General features: G+C 34.3%; 1 protein-coding gene and 1 non-coding gene across 2 annotated transcripts in view; both read right to left on the minus strand.

Moving 5' to 3' along the window:
- The window catches only part of ATRNL1 (attractin like 1), an 815,348-nt gene that overhangs the window by 373,378 nt on the left and 421,414 nt on the right, over positions 1-20,556 (minus strand). The gene's annotated exons all lie outside the window — the stretch shown is intronic.
- On the minus strand, positions 2,751-2,941 carry LOC123388777. The gene has a single exon (XR_006603294.1). It is a non-coding gene; the product is annotated as a U2 spliceosomal RNA (small nuclear RNA).

A 20,556-nucleotide genomic window follows, 5' to 3' on the forward strand; every position in this document is an offset into this window, starting at 1 on the left:
TAATGTATTTCCACAGAAAATAAAAAGGTATTTGATACAAATTCAACATAAATTCTTAGCAAAAGCATCCAATTCAATGAAAATATTATTTAATATGATTTCATGGATAGATAAATTAATCAATTGATCTAAAAGCCCCAAAGCATTTTACTTAATGGGAAATCACTGAAGACATTTCCACCAAAGTTAGAAATAAGACAAGGATGTCCACCATCACCTCTACCATTAGTAACACTGTACTGAAGATATTAGCCAGTATAATTAGACAAAAGAAATAAATCTGAAGTATAAATATTAGAAAAAGAGGAAATAACTTTTTAGTTAATGTAACTGTATACCTGGAAGACCCTTAAGTATGAACTGAAATATTATTACAAGCAATAAAGGAATTCAGTGCAGCATACAGCATGTTCAATTAGTAAATATAAGTAAATCTTTCTATGTGTGCATGTCTTATATACATGTGTCTATAAACTTAAAGGAAGATATACAAAACTTATTTGAAAAAATCTTTAAAATATTACTTAAAGACACAAAAGTAGATGGTAAGACATATTATATTCTTGGTTAGGAAGACTGAAAATCTGAAAGGTAACAGTTCTACCTAAATTAATTTATAATTTTAATTTAATCTCAGTATTTATACCAATAGTCTCTTTTTCCTCCAGAATATGACAAACCAATTATAACATTTATTTATAAAAATAAGTTTGTAAGAATACCCAATAAAATTATGAAAACAAAAGAATGAGAGGTAGCCAATGTACCAGCAAGAAAATATTTTGGGACGCCTGGGTGGCTCAGTTGGTTGAGCGGCTGCCTTCGGCTCAGGTCATGATCCCAGCGTCCTGGGATCGAGTCCCACATCGGGCTCCTTGCTCGGCAGGGAGTCTGCTTCTCCCTCTGCCTCTGCCTGCCTCTCTGTCTGCTTGTGCTCGCTCTCTCTCCCTCCCTCTCTCTGATAAATAAATAAAATCTTTAAAAAAAAATTAAAAAAAAGAAAAAGAAAATATTTTATAATATATAATATTTATTAGTGGTGCATGAACAGAGAGACCTATAAAGCAACACAGAAATTATAAGAATTTAGAATGTGTTAATGAGAATATCTCTAAATACTGAAATAGAGAATAATCTGTCAATAAATGGTGATGGATGACCTGATAGCCATCAGGGGAAGATTAAGTTGTATCAAATATTTAAATATGTGATGAATTAAAGATGTTCAAAAATTCTTTATCACTTCTCCCATAAAGAGGTGTGACAATCTATTTCTTAATACCCTTGAATCTGAGATGCTCCTATGACTGCTTTTGCCCACATAATACAGTGGAGGTGATAGTATTATATGGAAGTAATAGGCTTAGCCTTCAAGAGAAACTGCAGCTGCCACTTCCTCCCTCTCAAAACTCAGCTACCTCGCTCTTCTGGAACAAAACTGAAGCCCAAAGCCAACAGCCTGCACTGAGCCCTTAACCAAGGGCCAGTCTGTCATTAAAACTTCTTTCAAGAAGATTCTCCAGCCTACCTTGTAACTGCCTCCCTTGATGCCATGTTGGAGAGAGATTTGCTAAGTTCCTATCATGTCTCCTTCTCTCCTGAGCCCTGCCTAAATTATAAGCAATGATGATTTTTGTTATGTTAAGCCATTAAGATTTGAGGTGAAACAATTTATTGGCCCAAAGCAACAAGGCATTATCTCTCACAATTGTTTATGTTAAGTGGAAAGTTCTGCCCGCTTGGTGTCAGTTGTTTTGCTGGGATGACCACAGTCAACTGGAGGCTCAACTGAGAACCCATGTGGGATGAAAGGTCCAGCACCTGGACAACCTTTCTCTTCTGGAGACCTGACTGGGACCTCAGTTGAAGCTACTGTCTGCTGGAGCTGATTCTCTTTGAAATGGGCCACTCAGCTGGGGCAGCCTTCTTACATGGTGGTTGGGCACCAAGAAGTGTTTAATTGGTAAGCTTCCAAGATAAAAGAACTGCCCACTTAATTAAGGACTAGGTGTCAAAGTGACAAAGCGCCACTCCAAACAAAACTGATTAGGAGCACTGGGTGTGGTACAAAAATAATGAATACTGTTATGCTGAAAATAAAAAATAAATTAAAAAAATAAAAAAAAAATACCTGATTAGTCAAAGCAGTCAGAGAGCCCCAGTCTAGAGTCAGTATAGAAAGGGCTTACACAAGGGTGTGTCTATATGGGCCATGGGGAGGAGGGTACCAAAGTACAAGCCTAAACAAAATGTTAAAAAAAAAAAAAAAAAAGCCATAGCATTTCTAGAAGAAAACATGGAAAAGTCCTTTATAATCTATGACTATTCTGGAAGTCAAAATTCTGGAAGTCAAAAAGAGAAGCTGAACAATTTGACATTAAATATGAATAACATCTTCATTTTTTTTTTTTTTTAGTTTGTTCTTCCACCAATCACTAGTGAAAGACCAAAAAAACTGCCTCCATGTTTAATTAATCTGGGAATAAAGAAACAGGAGACTCTATTTCGACAAACCCAGCACAACCACTCCCCCAAGGCGGCTTGCCAAAAACTTTGCTAAACCAAGAATGAACGTTGCCCCTCAACATACCAAGAATGTGGAGATACAGAATCTCAAGAAGTTGGTGGTATGAGCAACAGAAATCATAATAGACGTTAAGAAGTACACCAAAACGAAAAAGAAAAAAGTTGAAAACTACTGCATCTAAAAGCAAACTCTGTTATGGGAAACCACGCATTTTAACCCCCGAGGGGGGTGTACCATTCCTGGAAGTACTGCAATACCAGGTCGATGAGTGGAGTGGACGGAGCAAGCTTCTATTCCATCTCCCTGCTCCAAAAATCCATTTAATATATTGTCCTCGGATAGAGGACGTATCAGATATTAAACTGATAATAACAGATACTACACTTGATCTTAGCCAAAAGGCCGAGAAGCGATAACATCTTCATTTTTTTTTAAATAGGTAAAGAATCAATAACAAGCTGAGAAAAGAAACTCTAGCCCATTTCAGAGAGAAAAGGCAAACTACAAAGAATTTCTAGAAATAATAAAAAATGAACAATCTAATAGAAACAGGGCAAAGAACATGAACAGTATGCAGTAAAAGAAAAACAAATGGTCCTTAAACAAGAGAACATATTCTCGACCTTATTCAAGAAGTACAGATTAGAACCATTCTGAAATACATTTCTCACTTCTCAATTGGCAAAAATCCAATATGACTACATATTCTTCATTCAGTTGGCTGGAAAATACAGAGCTAAAACTATACTTTCTGGTAAAAGCTATACAAATTAGAAATGTAATTACCAGTAAGTCAGTAATCTCATTTGGAATGTATACTGTAGTTTTACCTGCAATGCATAAAAAATGACCTATGCACAAAGATTCAAAGACAGGAAAAAATACCAAGTGTCCATTTATACGAGTTAAATAAAACCAGACTACAATATGCTATGAAATATTATGTACCTGTAAAAAAAGTAATAAAGAAGGCCTGCAATGCAAAGATATTCAGGTTATGTTCTTAAATGACAAGAGTGATGGACAGCAGAGGATACATACCATATTTTTATTCTAAAATATGAATTTATTCTCACCTTAATATTTCTGGCATTGTGATGTACTGTATAATCAATGCCATGTCACATTTTAAGTGCCAGTATTTTTTTCCTATTTGGTGATACATTAAAAATGTTATACATCACACTGCATGATATTTCAGGTCTGAAAAAGTATGGAAATATATTATTTTGTGTAAGAAATATGGTAAATAAGATGATATAATTGCATTTGTTGAAATTTGCATTAAAAAAATAAAAGGATACATAAGAAACAGTGCTATACGGGGAGAGGGAGCAAAGGAATAGACAAAGCTGTAGTTGGATGTGAAACTTCTCTATATATTTTTATTTTGTTCTAATTTTTTTAAAAATAAGACTGGATCAGACTCATCTCTTTTTTGTCCCCATGGGTTAACCACAGTTTGTTAAATATATTGTACAAACCTTGACTTTAATTTTGCTATTAGGATATAAGAATGACATTTGTGCAGCTCCTAAGTTTTAGTAATAGCCTACCCCACTGGTGTGCTAGAGGACTAGTTCCCACTTTTTTTTTTTTAGTTTTTTACTTTAATTCCAGTATAAATAACATATAGTGTTATAGTATGTTTATGTGTATAATATAGTGTCTCAATAATTCTATACATTATTCAGTGCTCCTCATAACTATACTCTTTCTTTTTTTAAGATTTTATTTATTTATTTATTTATTTATTTAATTTGACAGAGAGAGATCACAAGCAGGCAGAGAGAGAGGAGGAAGCAGGCTCCCCGCTGAGCAGAGAGCCCGATGCGGGGCTCGATCCCAGGACTCTGGGACCATGACCTGAGCCTAAGGCAGAGGCTTTAACCCACTGAGCCACCCAGGCGCCCCTCATAACCATGCTCTTTTTTTTTTTTGTAAAGATTTTATTTATTTATTTGACACAGAGAGATCAGAAGTAATGGAGAGACAGGCAGAGAGAGAGAGAGAGGGAAGCAGGCTCCCTGCTGAGCAGAGAGCCCGATGCGGGACTCGATCCCAGGACCCCGAGATCATGACCTGAACCGAAGGCAGCAGCTTAACCCACTGAGCCACTCAGGCGCCCCTAACTATACTCTTAATCACCTATTTCACCCATCCCCCCATCCATCTCCAATCTGATAACCATCAGTTTGTTCTCTATAATTAAGAGTCAGTTTCTTGGTTTCTCTTTCTATCTCCTTTTGTTCATCTGTTTTTTCTTAAATTCCACATATGACTGAAATCATACAGTATTTGTCTTTGACCAACTTATTTCATTTAGCATTATACTCCCTTGCTCCATCCATGTTATTGCAAAGGGCAAGATTTCGTTCTTTTTTTTGTGGCTGAATAATGTTGCATATACCATGAAACATGTATATGTTTATATAATATATATAATTATATATGTATATATAATTATATACATATTAAACATTATATATGTATATATATGTGTGTATATATATACACACACATACATACATACATACCACATCTTCTTTATCTATTCATTTATCAATGTATCAATGGACAATTAGGCTGCTTCCACACTTTGGCTATTTAAATAATGCTGCAATAAACATAGTGGTTCCTGTATTCCTTTGACTTAGTATTTTTATATTTTGGACATAAATGTTCATAGTGCAATTGGTATATCATAGAGTGGTTCTGTTTTTAACTTTTTGAGGAACTTCCATACTGTTTTCCCTAGTGGCTGCACAAATTCGTATTCCCACCAACAGTGCATGAAGGTTTCTTTTCCTCCACATCCTTGCCAACACTTGTAGTCTCTATGTTTTTGACTTTCACCTATACTGACAAGTGTGAAGTGGTATCTCATTGTGGTTTTGATTTGCATTTCCCTGATGATTAAGGATGTTGAGCATCTTTTCATGTGCCTGCTGGCCATCTGTATGTCTTCTTTAGAGATATGTCTATTCATGACTTCAGCTAATTTTATAACTGGATTATTTAGTTTTTGGATGTTGATTTGTATCAGATCTTTATCTAGTTTGGAGATGAATCATTTATCAGATAGGTCATTTGCAAATACCTTCTTCCATGCAGTAGGATGCCTTTTGGTTTTATTTATTGTTTCTTTCATTATACAGAAGCTTTTTATTTTGATGTTGTCCCAATAATACTCATTTATTTATTTATTTATTTATTTATTTATTTATTTGCTCTTATTACCCTTTGCATCAGGAGACATATATAGAAAAATGTTGGTATGGTCCATGTTAGACATATTACTGCCTGTGCTCTCTTTAGGATTTTTATGGTTTCAGATCTCACATTTAGCTCTCAAATCCATTTTGAATTTATTTTTGTGTATAGTATAATAAAATGGTCCAGTTTCATTCTTTTGAATGGTGCTGTCCAGCTTTCCCAGAACCATTAATTGAATACACTTTTTCTCATTGATATTCTTTCCTGCTTTGTCTAAGATTAATTAACTACAGAATTGTGGGTTTACTTCTGGATTTTCTATTCTATTCTTTTGATCTATGTGTCTGTTTTTGTGTTAGTACTATACTGTTTTGATGACTACAGCTTTGTTGTATAACTTGAACTCTGGAATCATGATACCTCTGGTTTTTTCTCTTTCAAGATTGCCTTTACTATTTGGGGTCTTTTATGGTTCCATATGAATTTTAGGATTGCTTGTTCTAGTTCTGTGAAAAATACTGTTGGTATTTGCATGTAGGTATTTCCATAGGGATTGCATTAAATGCATAGATTGCTTTGGGTAGTATAGACATTTTAATAATATTTGTTCTTCCAATCCATGAGCAAGGAATGTCTTTCTGATTCTTTGTGTCATCTCTATTTTTCTTCATCAATGTGTTACAGTTTTTAGAGAACAGGTCTTTAAATTCTTTGGTTAAGTTTATTCCTAGGCGTTTTATTCTTTTTGGTGTAACTGTAAATGGGATTGCTTTTTTATTTTCTTTCTTGCTGCATCATTATTAGTGTATAGAAATGCAACAGATTTTGTTCACAATGATTTCCTATGCTGTGAGTTTACTGAATTTGTCAGTTCTAGTAGTTTTTTGTTTGAGTCTTTAGGGTTTTCTTTATATAATATCATGTCATCTGCAACAGTGAAAGTTTTTCAGGATCCAGATGCTTTTTATTTCCTTTTGTTATCTGATCGCTGTGGCTAGGACTTCCAGTACTATGTTGGATGAAAGTGGTAAGAGTGGACATCCTTATCTTGTTCCTGACCTTAGGGGAAGTGCTCTCAGTATGTCCCCATTGAGAATGATACTAGCTGTGGATTTTTCATATATTGTCTATATTATATTTTTATCATGAATGGATACAGGACTTTGTCAAATGCTTTTTCTATATTTATTGAAATGATTATATGGTTTTTATTCTTTATCTTTTTGATGTGCTGTATAATGTTGATTGATTTCCAAATACTGAACCACTCCTTGCATCCTAGGAATAAGTCCCACTTGATCATGGTGAGTGATTTCTTTTTAATGTACTGTTAGATTTGGTTTATTAGTATTTTGTTGAAGATTTTTGCATCTATGTTCAACAGAGATACTGGCCTATAGTTCTCTTTTTGTGTGTGTGGTTTTTTTTAACGATTTATTTATTTGAAAGCCAGAGATCATAACCAGAGAGGCAGGCAGAGAAAGAGGGGGAAGCAGGCTCCCCACTGAGCAGAGAGCCCAATGTGGGGCTCAATCCCAGGACGCTGGCATCATTACCTGAGCTGAAGGCAGAGGCTTTAACCCACTGAGCCACCCAGGCGTCCCTTCTGTGGTGTTTTTGTCTGGTTTTAGTATCCGTGTGAGGTTGACCTCATAAAATAAATTTGGAAGTTTTTCTTTGTTTTCTATTTTTTGGAGAAGTTTGAGAAGAATAGATATTGACTCTTTTTTTAAATGATTGGTAGAATTCACTTTGGAAGCCATCTGATCCTAGACTTTGAGAGTTTTTTTTTTTTTTTAATTACTGATTCTATTTTATTTTTGGTAATTGGTGTGTGCAAAACTTCTGTTTTATATTGATTCAATTTTCTGAAGTTACAGGTTTCTAGGAATTTATCCTTTTCTTCTAGGTTTTCCAACTTGTTGCCATATAATTTTTCATAATATTCTCTTACATTTATTTGTTTACTGTGGTAAAGGTTGTTATTTCTCCTCACTTGCTATTTTGTTTATAAGTCTTCCTTTTTTTTTTTTTTTTTTTTTTTTGATGAGTTTGGCTAGAGTTTTATCCATTTTGTATTTTTTCAAAGAAGTAGCTCCTGGATTTACTGATCTCTTCTACTGTTTGTTTTGCTTTGTTATAGTTTCTGTATCATTTATTTCTACAGTAATCTTTGTGATAATAAATCTTAATCCTTCCTTTCACTGGTTTGGGATTTTGTCTCTTCTCATTTTTCTAGTTCTTTTAGACATACATTTAGGTTGTTTACTTGATATTTTTCTTGCATCTTAAGGTAGACTTATATTGCTACAAACCTCCCTTTTAGAACTGCTTTTCCTGCATTCCAAAGATTTTGGACCATTGTGTTTTCATTTTCATTTATTTCCATGTATTTTTTTTATTTCCTCCCACATTGACACATGCATTTTTTAGCAAACTATTTAACCTCCATGTATTTGTGCTCTTTCCAAATTATTTCTTATGGTTGATTTCTAGATTCACAGTGTGTGGTCAGAATAAATGTATGGTATGATTTAGATCTTTTGAAATTTGTTGAGACTTGTTTTGTGCCCTAATATGTGACCCATTCTGAAGAATGTTCCATGTGTACTCAAAGAGAATGTGTATTCTACTGTTTAAAGATGAAATGTTCTGAATAGATCTGTTAAGTCCATCTGGTCCAGTGTGTCATTGTTTCTCTGTTGATTTCCTTTTGGATGATCTTTTGGATGATCCATTGATATGAGGGGTGTTAAAGTCTCCTATTTTTTTTTAATTTTTTATTTTTTATAAACATATATTTTTATCCCCAGGGGTACAGGTCTGTGAATCACCAGGTCTACACACTTCACAGAAAATCTCCTATTTTTGCATCACTATTAATTAGTTCCTTTATGTTTGTTATTAATTAATTTATATATTTGGGTGCTCTAATGTTGGGCTCGTAAATACTTAGATTTGCTATATCCTCTGTTGAATTATCACCTTTATTATTATATAGTCCTTCTTTGTCTCTTGTAACAGTCTTTGTTTTTGTTTTTGTGTTGTTTTTTAAGTAGGCTCCATGCTCAGTGTGGAGTCAACAAGGGGCTTGAATTCATGACCCTGAGATCAAAACCTGAGCTGAAATCAAGGGTCGGATGCTTAACCAACTGAGCCACCCAGGTACACCAACAGTCTTTGTTCTAAGGTCTACTTTGTCAGGGCAGCTGGGTGGCTCAGCCGGTAAAGCATCTGGATTCCCCTCATGTCATGGTCCTGGGATTGAGCCCGTATCGGGCTCCCTGCTCAGCAGGAAGACTGATTCTCCCTCTCCCTCTCCCTCTGCCACTCGCCCTGCTTTTTCTCTTTCTCTCTCTTTTTCAAATACACAAATGAAATCTTTTAAAAAATTAAGTCTACTGGATCCAATATAAGTATTGCTACCTTGGCTTTCTTTTGACATCCATTTGCATGACAAATATGTCTCCATTTCCTTGCTTTCAATCTGTAGGCATTTTGGGGGCTAAAATGAGTCTCCTTCTTATAGACAACACATTGATGGGCCTTGTTTTATTATCCACTCTGCACGTAATGTCATTTGATTGCTGCATTTAGTCTATTTACATTCAACGTAATTACTATGAGATATATATTTATTAGCACTTTGTTATTGGTTTTGAGGTTATTTTGTAGTTTTTTTCTCTTATATTTTCTTCTCATGTTCTCTTTCATGGTTTGCTGGCTTTCTTTTGTGATATACTTGAATTCCTTTCTCTTTATTTTTTGCATATCTATTACTGGATTTTTGATTTGTGATTACCATTTGGTTAGTAGTATATAATATCTTCAGGTAGCAGTCTATATAAAGTTGATGGTCACTTAAGTTTAAATCCCTTCTTTATTCCTTTCCTCCCACCCCAAGTTTTAGATATATGGTGTCATATTTTACATCCTTTTATTTTGTGAGTCCCTTGACTGATTTTCACAGACTTTTCAGACTTATTTTTACTGCATTCTTTATTTTTCATGCTCTCACTTATGGTCTTTCCTTTCCACTCAAAGAGTCCCATTTAATGTTTCTTGTAGGGGTGGTTTAGTGGTCATGAAATCCTTTATTTTCTGTTTGTCTTGGAAACTCTTTATCTCTCCTTCTATTCTGCTTCTATACTCTGCTAGGCAGAGTATTCTTGGCTGTAGCTTTTTCCCTTTTAGGATTCTGAATATATAGTGCCTTTCCCTCTAGCCTGCAAAGTATCTGCTGAAAAATCAGCTGATAGCCTAATGGGGACTCTGTTCTATGTAACTGTCTTCTCTTGCTCCTTTTAAGCTTTTTTCTTTGTCACTAATATTTGCCATTTTAATTACTATGTATTAGCATGGGCCTCCTTGGGTTGATTTTGTTGGGGGATCTGTACCTCCTGGATCTGGATTTCTGGTTTTTTTTCTTCAGTTTAGAGAAGTTCTAAGCTATTATTTCCTTCAAATTAATTTTCTGCCCCTCTTTCCCTCTCTACTTCTGTGATCCCTATAATGTAAATGCTATGATGTTTGATGGAGTCACTGACTTCTTTAAGTCTGTTCTCATTTTGCACATTTTTCTCCCAATTGCTCAGCTTGATTACTTTCCATTACTCTGTCTTTCACATTATTCATTCATTCCTCTGGTCCCTCTAGTCTGCTATTTATTCTGTCAAGTGTATTTTTAATTTTAATTATTGTATTCATCATGTCTGATTGGTTCTTTTCTGTTAAGGGTCTTCCTGATGTCCTCTACTCTTTTTTCAAGTCCAGTGAGTATCTTTATGATCATTACTTTAAATTCTCTATCAGGCATATTACTTATCTCCATTTTACTTTGGTCTTTTGCTGTGATATTGTCCTGTTCTTTCATTTGGTTCATATTTCTCTCTCTTCATTTTGCCTATCATGTGTCTGTTTCTGTGTGTTAGGAAAGTCAGCTATGTCTCTTAAAAGTAGTGGGTGGAGGACACACTTTAAACAAGGTGGCACTGATCCTCTTCCACAAGGGACATACAGCTTCCCCAGAGACTGAAAACTGTCTTGCTGGAGCAGCTCCACAAAGTGTGGGGAGTGCAGTTTTCACAAGGTGCATGTGTCCTCTGCAAGAGGTTGGGAGATGCAGTATTGAGAAGTTTTGTGCTGGTCTTCTGGGGGAGAGTACCTGTAGCACTGGGACTGAGGCAGAGCTGGCTGCAGAGGGCAAAGTGCAGTGTAAGCGCATTAAGTAGTGAAAGCACTGATTGCAGCAGATGGACATATGATTATGCTGGGGGGTGGGGGAGGGAAATGGTGCCTGCCAGCTCCTTTGTTCCTGTAGAAGTCCCTGAGGACTTGTACATTGATTTTGTATCCTGCCACATTACTGAATTGTTGTATGAGTTCTAGTAGTTTGAGGTGAAGTCTTTTGAGTTTTCCATATTAAGTATCATGTCATCTGCAAAGAGAGAAAGTTTGACTTCTTCATTGCCAATTTGAATACTTTTTATTTCTTTTTGTTGTCTGATTGCTGTTGCTCAGACTTCTAGTACTATGTTGAACAAGACTGGATAGAGTGAGCATCTTTGTCATGTTCCTACTCTCAGAGGGAAGGCTGTCAGCTTTTCCCCACTGAGGATGATATTTGCTGTGGGTTTTTCATAGATAGGTTTTATGAAGTTGAGGAATGTTCCCTCTATCCCTATACTTTGAATCATTTTAATGAGGAATGGATGATGTATCTTGTCAAATGCTTTTTCTGCATCAGTGAAAGAACCAAGTGGTTCTTCTCTCTTCTCTCACTGATTTATTCTATCATATTGACTGATTTTTGAATGTTGAACCTCCCTTGCATCCCATGGATGAATCCCACCCGGTCATGGTGGATAATCTTTTTAATATACTGTTGGATCCTATTACCTAGGATCTTGTTGAGAATCTTAACATCCATATTCATCAGGGATATTGGTCTGAAATTCTCCTTTTTGGTGGGTTCTTTACCTGGTTTGGGGATCTGGGAAATACTGGCTTCATAGAAAGAGTCTGGAAGTTTTCCTTCTGTTTCTATTTTTCGAATCAGCTTCAGAAAAATAGGTATTATTTCTTCTTTGAATGTTTGGTAGAATTCTCCAGGGAATCCATCAGGTCCTGGGCTCTTGTTTTTTGGGAGGTTTTTGAGCACTGCTGCAATCTCGTTATTAGATATAGATCTATTCAGGTTGTCAGTTTCTTCCTGATTCAGTCTTGGAAGTTTATAGGTTTCCAGGAATGCATCCATTTCGTCTAGGTTGCTTAACTTATTGCCATATAAGTGCTGATAATAATTTCTGATGATTGTTTCTATTTCCTTGGTGTTAGTCATAATCTCTCCCTTTTCATTTATAATTTTATTGATTTGGGTCCTCTCTCTTTTCTTTTGGATTAGTTTGGCCAATGGTTTATCGATCTTACTGATTCTTTAAAAAAACCAGCTTCTTAGTTTCACTGATGTGTTCTACTGTATCTCTAGTTTCTATCTCATTGATCTCTGCTCTAATCGTGATTATTTCCCTTCTTTGAGTGGGGTTGGCTTAATTTGTTGTTGATTCTCCAGTTCTTTAAGGTGTAAAGAGAGCTGGTGTATTCTGGATTTTTCAATTTTTTTTTTTTTGAGGGAGGCTTGGATGGCTATATATTTCCCCCTTAGGACCAACTTTGCTGTATCCCATAGGTTTTGGACTGAAGGTCTTCATTCTCATTGGGTTCCATGAATTGTTTAAGTTCTTCTTTGATTTTCAGGTTGATCCAAACATTCTTAAGCAAGGTGGTCTTTAGCTTCCAAGTGTTTGAATTCCTTCCAAACTTTTTCTTGTGGTTGAGTTCCAGGTTCAAAGCATTGTGGTCTGAGATTATGCAGGGGATAATCTCAATCTTTTGGTATCAGTTGAACCCCTATTTTGACCCAATATGTGATCTATTCTGAAGAATGTTCCATGTATACTCAAAAAGAAGGAGTATTCTGTTGTTTTAGGGTGGAATGTTCTTTATATTTTCAAAGCCAAATGCCATGGGGATTTTTCTTCCCTATGCAGCTCCCCAGTGTGATAATCTGTTTCTCAGCCAGTCTTCCAGATGCATTCTGGGTTATTTGCATTAATGTGAGTGTTATCTAGTTGTACCCATGGGATAAGGATGAGTTTAGGGTCCTCCTACTCCACCATCTTTCTCTGAAGTCAATTTTGTTCTAAGTTTTAAACGATGTGAATGTATTACTCATCTAAAAGTTAAACTAATTAAAATAAAAACTTGTACTATAAAACCAATTTAAAAATACTGTTCAAAAGAATCTGTACTTGCTTTTTACTCACCACATCATATTCTTGCTACAATAAAATCTGAGTTTTGACCAAACATTGAGAACTTACTGAGGGCTTTATATTCAAGATCTAAATTCTGGCATAGAAATTTAGGGTAATACCCAATCCTTGTAGATAGGATCAATAGGTCTTTATGGTCAAAATAACTGAAAATATTATTACCAAAGTGATATTTCTAGAATTTAAACTCTTTAACACAATAAAAGGCTAGAACATGATTTTAGTAATTGGATATCAAACCTTCAATGGATATCGTTTATTTTCTTTAATGCTCCTGTACTCAGATTATTAAGTTCACTTTCAATATTAAATTTTTGGCATTAAAAAAAAGGTGAAGCCAATTATAATGTGTTCCATTTCTTGTAAACTTCAATATTAAGAAGGACTTACCATAATATCCTTTTTCCTGTAGCTGAAATAACACATATCACCAAGCTTTAACAGCCTGCACAAAATGTGCCGGCCACTTACTATGTATGACAATAACCTCTGCTAGACAGGAGTCTCTGTACCACACACATAAAAAGTTATTTCACTGTTATCGTTAACTGCCAGCTTTGAGCATCAAAGTCACCTTCATTTGAAATCAAACATTTATCTTAAGAAAAATAAAAAGTAATTCTAGGCACAATAATGAGGCATATTAAGTAGAGTAACAACTAGATAAAGGATGATAGTACTCAAGCTGCCACCAAATATTTCACTTATCAGGAAGCAAGATAATAAAGGTTTTATAAAGGTTAAACAAAAAGGAATCACAGACATTGTGACTGTTACTTATTGTTATGCATTATTCTCCTTGCAAGAACTTTCTGGAGAATTTATTTGGTTTTCACCATCTTAATTAAACTTTCTGTTATTAAAATACCTTCTAGTGTTTCACTAATGAGCAGGTAATTTGCTAATTTGAAGATGTAAAAAAATGAGTAAGTCCTAACAAAATAAGGAAATAATATGTTCCTACATTGATCTAAATTTATATCTTTACATACAATTTGAATAAGTATATGATTATACTTTTAAATTAAAAATTGACTAAAAATAAAACTATCAATAGGACATCAAAGTGAAATGAATCTTAAATTTTTTTTTTTAACCTTTTAATCGGTATTGGCATATAAGGCATCCCTGACTGACTTATCTGATGTAAACTTTCAATTAGTTTATATTTTTCTTGATAAAATAGATCCATCAAAATTAAATGGAAAACAAATTTAATTAGGCAAACCCTAATTATGAATTAATCTCTAAAACAAAATGAGAGGGACGCCTGGGTGGCTCAGTTGGTTAAGCAGCTGCTTTCGGCTCAGGTCATGATCCCAGTGTCCTGGGATCGAGTCCCACATCAGGCTCCTTGCTCGGCAGGGAGCCTGTTTCTTCCTCTGCCTCTGCCTGCCTCTCTGTCTGCCTGTGCTCGCTTGCTCTCTCTCCCTCTATCCCCGACAAATAAATAAATAAAATCTTAAAAAAAATAAAATAAAACAAAATGAGATGTTTTCATTTGGAAAAAAATTACCCCCATTCATCTCAGACATATATTAAAACAAAGTAATCCACTTTGCCATACACAGTAAAGAAAAAACAGGATAGCAGTCTAAAACATTTACTAATTCTAACTTGTGAAATACTAAGAATAAAAAGCTATGATCTAAGATATTAATATTCTGAGCAGTCATCATCTAGCCACTTAAGCTTCTAGCCACCACAAGATTCTACACTCAATCTTAACAAAAACTTATGAACTTTTCAAAGTTTTAGAATGAAAGACAACAGAGTTGTTTACCCAGTCCTGGGTAGTTGCTAACAATATGTTACGCAAATAAGGTGCTCTGGGTAAACACCATTTGCAGGACCTACCTATCTGACAGGCAAGTGCACCATTTACCGTGTCTTCTCCAAAATTGGATTTCAGCTGCCAGTAATTGGGGTATGGTTCACAAACTAGTGTGTGGTAATTGGTCATTAATGTACTGATGTCCTCACTTCTTGGGAAGCCTCCAGGGGTCTATGTTAGAGACCCTGAGTAGGATTCCTGCATTCACAATAAGCCTTACCTGTTTACCTTAGAGTATTTTAAGAACCTATCCTTTAATGTATACCTTGATATGAAAAAGGCTGTTATGGTAAGAAATAGTATAATTTCTAGTACAGGATGTATTAAAAAAGTAATACTCTAAATACTTTGGCATTTTTCATTTATTTAAAATAATTGATAAAATGACTTATAGTCATCCATAAAGGTTATAATTTAGCATCTTTATACATTCCATCCAGACTCCCTAAACATCCATGGTAGTCTCCATGGTATCATTTAGAATACAACTACCCTAAAATAGTAGTGCATTTTCATTAAATAATGTTACATTTCAAAGCATTTTCTATATAGAAAATAATTTTATGCAACTTGTATCAATACTTTAAGATAAAGGAATAGCCAAAGGTTATATGTAAATTACTAATTTTGTAAAGTAAGCAAAACTGACTTACTGCTTAATTCATAGTTAGTTCATGTGTTAAGCAAATAGCTATTCTGAAAGCAATAATAAATTGTCTATGAACAGACACTTCTCCAATGAAGACATACAAATGGCTATCAGACACATGAAAAAATGTTCATCAGCACTAGCCATCAGGGAGATTCAAATTAAAACCACATTGAGATACCACCTTACACCAGTTAGAATGGCCAAAATTAGCAAGATAGGAAACAACATGTGTTGGAGAGGATGCGGAGAAAGGGGAACCCTCTTACACTGTTGGTGGGAATGCAAGTTGGTGCAGCCACTTTGGAGAACAGTGTGGAGATTCCTCAAGAAATTAAAAATAGAGCTTCCCTATGACCCTGCAATTGGACTACTGGGTATTTACCCCAAAGATATAGATGTTGTGAAAAGAAGGGCCATCTGTACCCCAATGTTTATAGCAGCAATGGCCACAGTCACCAAACTGTGGGAAAAAACAAGATGCCCTTCAATGGACGAATGGATAAGGAAGATGTGGTCCATATACACTATAGAGTATTGTGCCTCCATCAGAAAGGATGAATACCCAACTTTTGTAGCAACATGGACAGGACTGGAAGAGATTATGCTGAGTGAAATAAGTCAAGCAGAGAGAGTCAATTATCATATGGCTTCACTTATTTGTGGAGCATAACAAATAACAAGGAGGACAACGGGAGATGGAGAGGAAAAGGGAGTTGAGGGAAATTGGAAGGGGAGGTGAACCATGAGACACTATGGACTCTGAAAAACAACCTGAGGGTTTTGAAGGGGCAGGGGATGGGAGGTTGGGGGAACCAGGTGGTGGGTATTAGGGAGGGCACAGATTGCACGGAGCACTGGGTGTGGGGCAAAAACAATGAATACTGTTACGCTGAAAAGAAATAAATAATTCTAAAAAATTGTCTATATCTGTTTGAGATAAATGTTTTATATTCAATGATACAATACGAAACCAGCTTCTGAGAATGGTGTATACCTCTCATTTTGATTTAACTATGAGCCTTATATAGGATTATTTAAACAATTATGTATGGTTTTTGAAAGTCAAAGTCAATATTCCAATTATAAACCTCATTGGAGTCCACAATGTCAGAACTTCAGGATGTATTAAGAAGAAGTGAGAAGTTAATATTTTTGGTGAGGCACCTTAAAAGAAATAGTCTAAGTAGGATCTTGTTGACCTATACATTATTGAAATTGATGTGCTTTTACAGATATAACTTGGCATTCAGTTTTATTTTTATTTTTTTAAATGCCAGGATAATTAAGGACAGTGTTATATTAGCTTCAGATATAAAATATAGTGATTCAACAATTCAATACATTACTCAGTGTTCATCACAATAAATATACTCTTTATTCCCTTCACCTATTTTACCCATTCTCCCTACCCAGCTCACTTCTGGTAACCACCAGTTCGTTTTGTGCATTTTAGAGTCTGGTTTGTCTCTTTTTCCCTTTGGTTTTTTTGTTTCTTAAATTCCTCATATTAGTGAAATCATATGGTATTTGTCTTCTTCTGACTTATTTCACTTAGCATTACACTCTTTAACTCCATCCATGTTGTTTCAAAGGGCAAAATTTTATCCTTTTTTGCGGCTGAGTAATACTCCATTATTACATTTTATATATATATATATATAGATAGATATCTATCTATATATATATATATATCTCCATTCATCTGTATGCATTCATCTATCAATCATCTGTATGCATTCATCTATCAATGGACACTTAGTTTGCTTCCATATTTTGGCTATTGCAAATAATGCTGAATAACTTGGCATTTTTAAGAAAAATACGATTTTATACCAATAGAAAAAATTGATAGCAAAAATTGCACATAGTGAAAAGGAAACAGCCAAAATAAATGATGACTTCTGGATTTTTAATTATAATCTTACAGATTTTACTTAAAAATACTATGTAGATTTGAAATCTGATACATTTAAAATTATTAGCAGGTGGTAAGTTTGTGTTTCAAAATCACTATAAGTCAACTTCCCAAGCAAGGAATTTTGGCCAAAGTAAGTAAACACAAGTTGCTCTACATGTACTAGATTAAAGACTAGTACTTGAGGGGCATAAGTGTATATTATTTTTTCACACAGAAATACGGTACAAATTTATAATTACATGATGTAGTGACTATACAATTAGAAAGTCTTTCCACAACAACAGAAAAAAAGTTATTTATATATAATTGGTTCTTTTAATTTAATGAAGAAAAATGTAGCAAAAGCTAAATTTTATTATTATTTTGCATTTGCTCATTATGATGAGCAATGGTTTGTAAATTCAAACAATTTACAAAAAGGTCCAAAGTAATTTGCCAGTATTTTAATTTAACTCTCTAAGGTTATGATTTAGCTTGCTGTGCCCTAAATTTCTTACTGAAATACTCAGTAAATTTTCTCATATAACTATTATACATTTGAACAAGAGCCATGAGTTTTTGAGAAGTACTCCATTGGAGTGTAGTTTTAAGAATTATTTTTCATGTGACGCCTGGGTGGCTCAGTTGGTTAAGCTGCTGCCTCCAGTTCAGGTCACGATCCCAGGGTCCTAGGATCGAATCCCACATGGGGCTCCTTACTCAGTGGGGAGACTGCTTCTCTCTCTGCCTGTCACTCTGCCTCCCTGTGCTCTCTCTCTCTGACAAATAAATTAATTTTAAAAATCTTAAAAAAAATTATTTCTCAGAATTACATAGCTAGACTGGCATCTTGGAATTCTTTAAAAAATCTTTTTGGAAGAATATCCTAAGTGTATGGTTCCACTGTAGAAATAATTAAAACAGAAAAAAAAGATTACAAAATCATCAAAATGTGATGTATCATGAAAGTATTAATTTATACATCTTGACTGCTCATTAATACATGAGAAATATTATTTTTAAGTTAGTAATAATTTAGAAGTACAAGAATTTATTAGACCTTAAAAGTTACATAAAATTCTACCAAACAGAGTATATATAACATGCTACCATTAGAGTAAATAATGTATGTTCACATTTACCGGTGTATATATCAAAGAGCTTCAAAAGAATACAAACATACACACACAAAACCTATGAGGAGGGAAGAAGTGAGTGACTAGGTAACAGGGATGCACATTTTAAATTCTGCAACACAGATATATTGTCTATTAAAAATAGATATTAAGACAAAATGCAAAAAAATAAGTAAAAAGAACAAAGTTGATGCTTAATTTGATCACAATCTGCTCATGATTACTTCCAAAAGAGAGAATGACATCTAAAAATCTCCTCCAGCATAAGAATAAAATTCTTTTATATCAAATTACCCACAAAATGGAAAACATGTGTCTAGAAAAGAAAGGACAAAAAAAAAAAAAAATCATGCCTGTCCCTAGTTACTCAAGGAACAGGAAAAAATTGGGTGCAGAAAATGAGTTTGAATGGTCTGTGGGAATAATTTTCTAAAAAAATATCAAGGTTTGATTGTCTATCCTTGTTCAAAGTATTGGTTATAACAGCGGAATTGAGACTCAGAATAATTAATAAACCAAAATGACTAACATTTCAATATTAGATTCATGAGTGAATCTAATACCATGTTCATTCAATATGCTCCAATAGTGGTTCACCTAAATATCACAAATTATATGAATTATTTTGGTGAATGGCAATAAACCAAATTAAACTATAATTATACTGATACTGAAAATCTTAAACAAACACAATATACCACTGTGACCAGAATACCATATAAGTTCTAGATAATGAAAGTATGTGTCAAGTGCCAATTTAGTATTATTTCTGGCACAGCTGTGACTCAAGGATGTCACTCAGCTCACATTAAGGAGCATGAAGTTGTGCTCAACTTTCTTAAGGGCAAAATATCTACATAAATTATTTGGAATGTGTCTGCATGGAAGAATATCAATTCTCTTCCATTTATTTATTCAATTACTTGTTTATATCAGTATGGATTAATTCATTTTACACTTTGGGTTATAATACAATATTACTTTGTTTAATTTAGTGCTCACATTGTTCCAGCTTTTATCACTGAAAGTTGTCTCTACTGTAGCTTCTGTGTCTCTTTGACATACTCCCATCATGGTGAGGTGTGTGTGTTTGAGGACTTCCTTATATTTTGGCACTATAAAACTCAGCATGTGTGTTTTCTGCTCTGGTTCTACAAGCAGCCCTGGTTCCTTTTATTGGAAAGGTGTATTAGAAAACAAGATTGGTATGTAAGTGATGAATTATTAAATTCTACTCCTGAAACCAGTATTACACTACAATGTTAACTATCTAGAATTTAAATAAAAACATGAAACAAAGCAAGATCGGACAGTAGATGTGCTTGTTACAGACAGGTTGCTGATGCATCTAGAGGGAAGTTTTAAAATTTCAAATGCAATTTTTTGCTTTTCATAGATTTATTCAGACTTTCTATTTCTTCATGAATCAATGTTGGCAGTTTATGCATTTCTAGGAATTTTTCATTTCATCTAAATTCTTCAGTTTGTTGTCATATAGATGTTCATAATGTACCCTTAGAATACTTTTTATTTCTGAAAGTTTCGTAACAATATCTCTGCTTTTAGTATTGATTTTAGCAATTCGAGTCTTCTCTCTTTTATTCTTGGTCAGTCTATCTATTTTGTCAATTTATTGATCTTTTCAAAGAAACAACTTTTTTTTCATTGATTTTCTCTGTTGTTTTCCTATTCTCTGTTACAATACTTTCTTCTCTAATCTTTATTATTTCTTTCCTTTTCTGTTTTCTGTAGATTTAATTTGTTCTTCTTTTTCACGTTACTTAATGTGGAAGGTCAGGATGGAGCTAGAGATTATTATGCTTAGCAAAATAACAGTCGGGGAAAGACAAATACCATGATTTCACTCATATCTGGAATTTAAGAAACAAAACAAATAAGCAAAGGGGAAAAAAGAGAGACAGAGGCAAACCAAGAAATAGACTCTTGACTCTAGAGAACA

Source organism: Mustela putorius, unplaced genomic scaffold (assembly GCF_011764305.1).
Source record: "Mustela putorius furo isolate JIRA1106 unplaced genomic scaffold, ASM1176430v1.1 tig00003909_pilon_pilon_pilon, whole genome shotgun sequence".
Classification (NCBI taxonomy): Eukaryota; Metazoa; Chordata; class Mammalia; order Carnivora; family Mustelidae; genus Mustela; species Mustela putorius.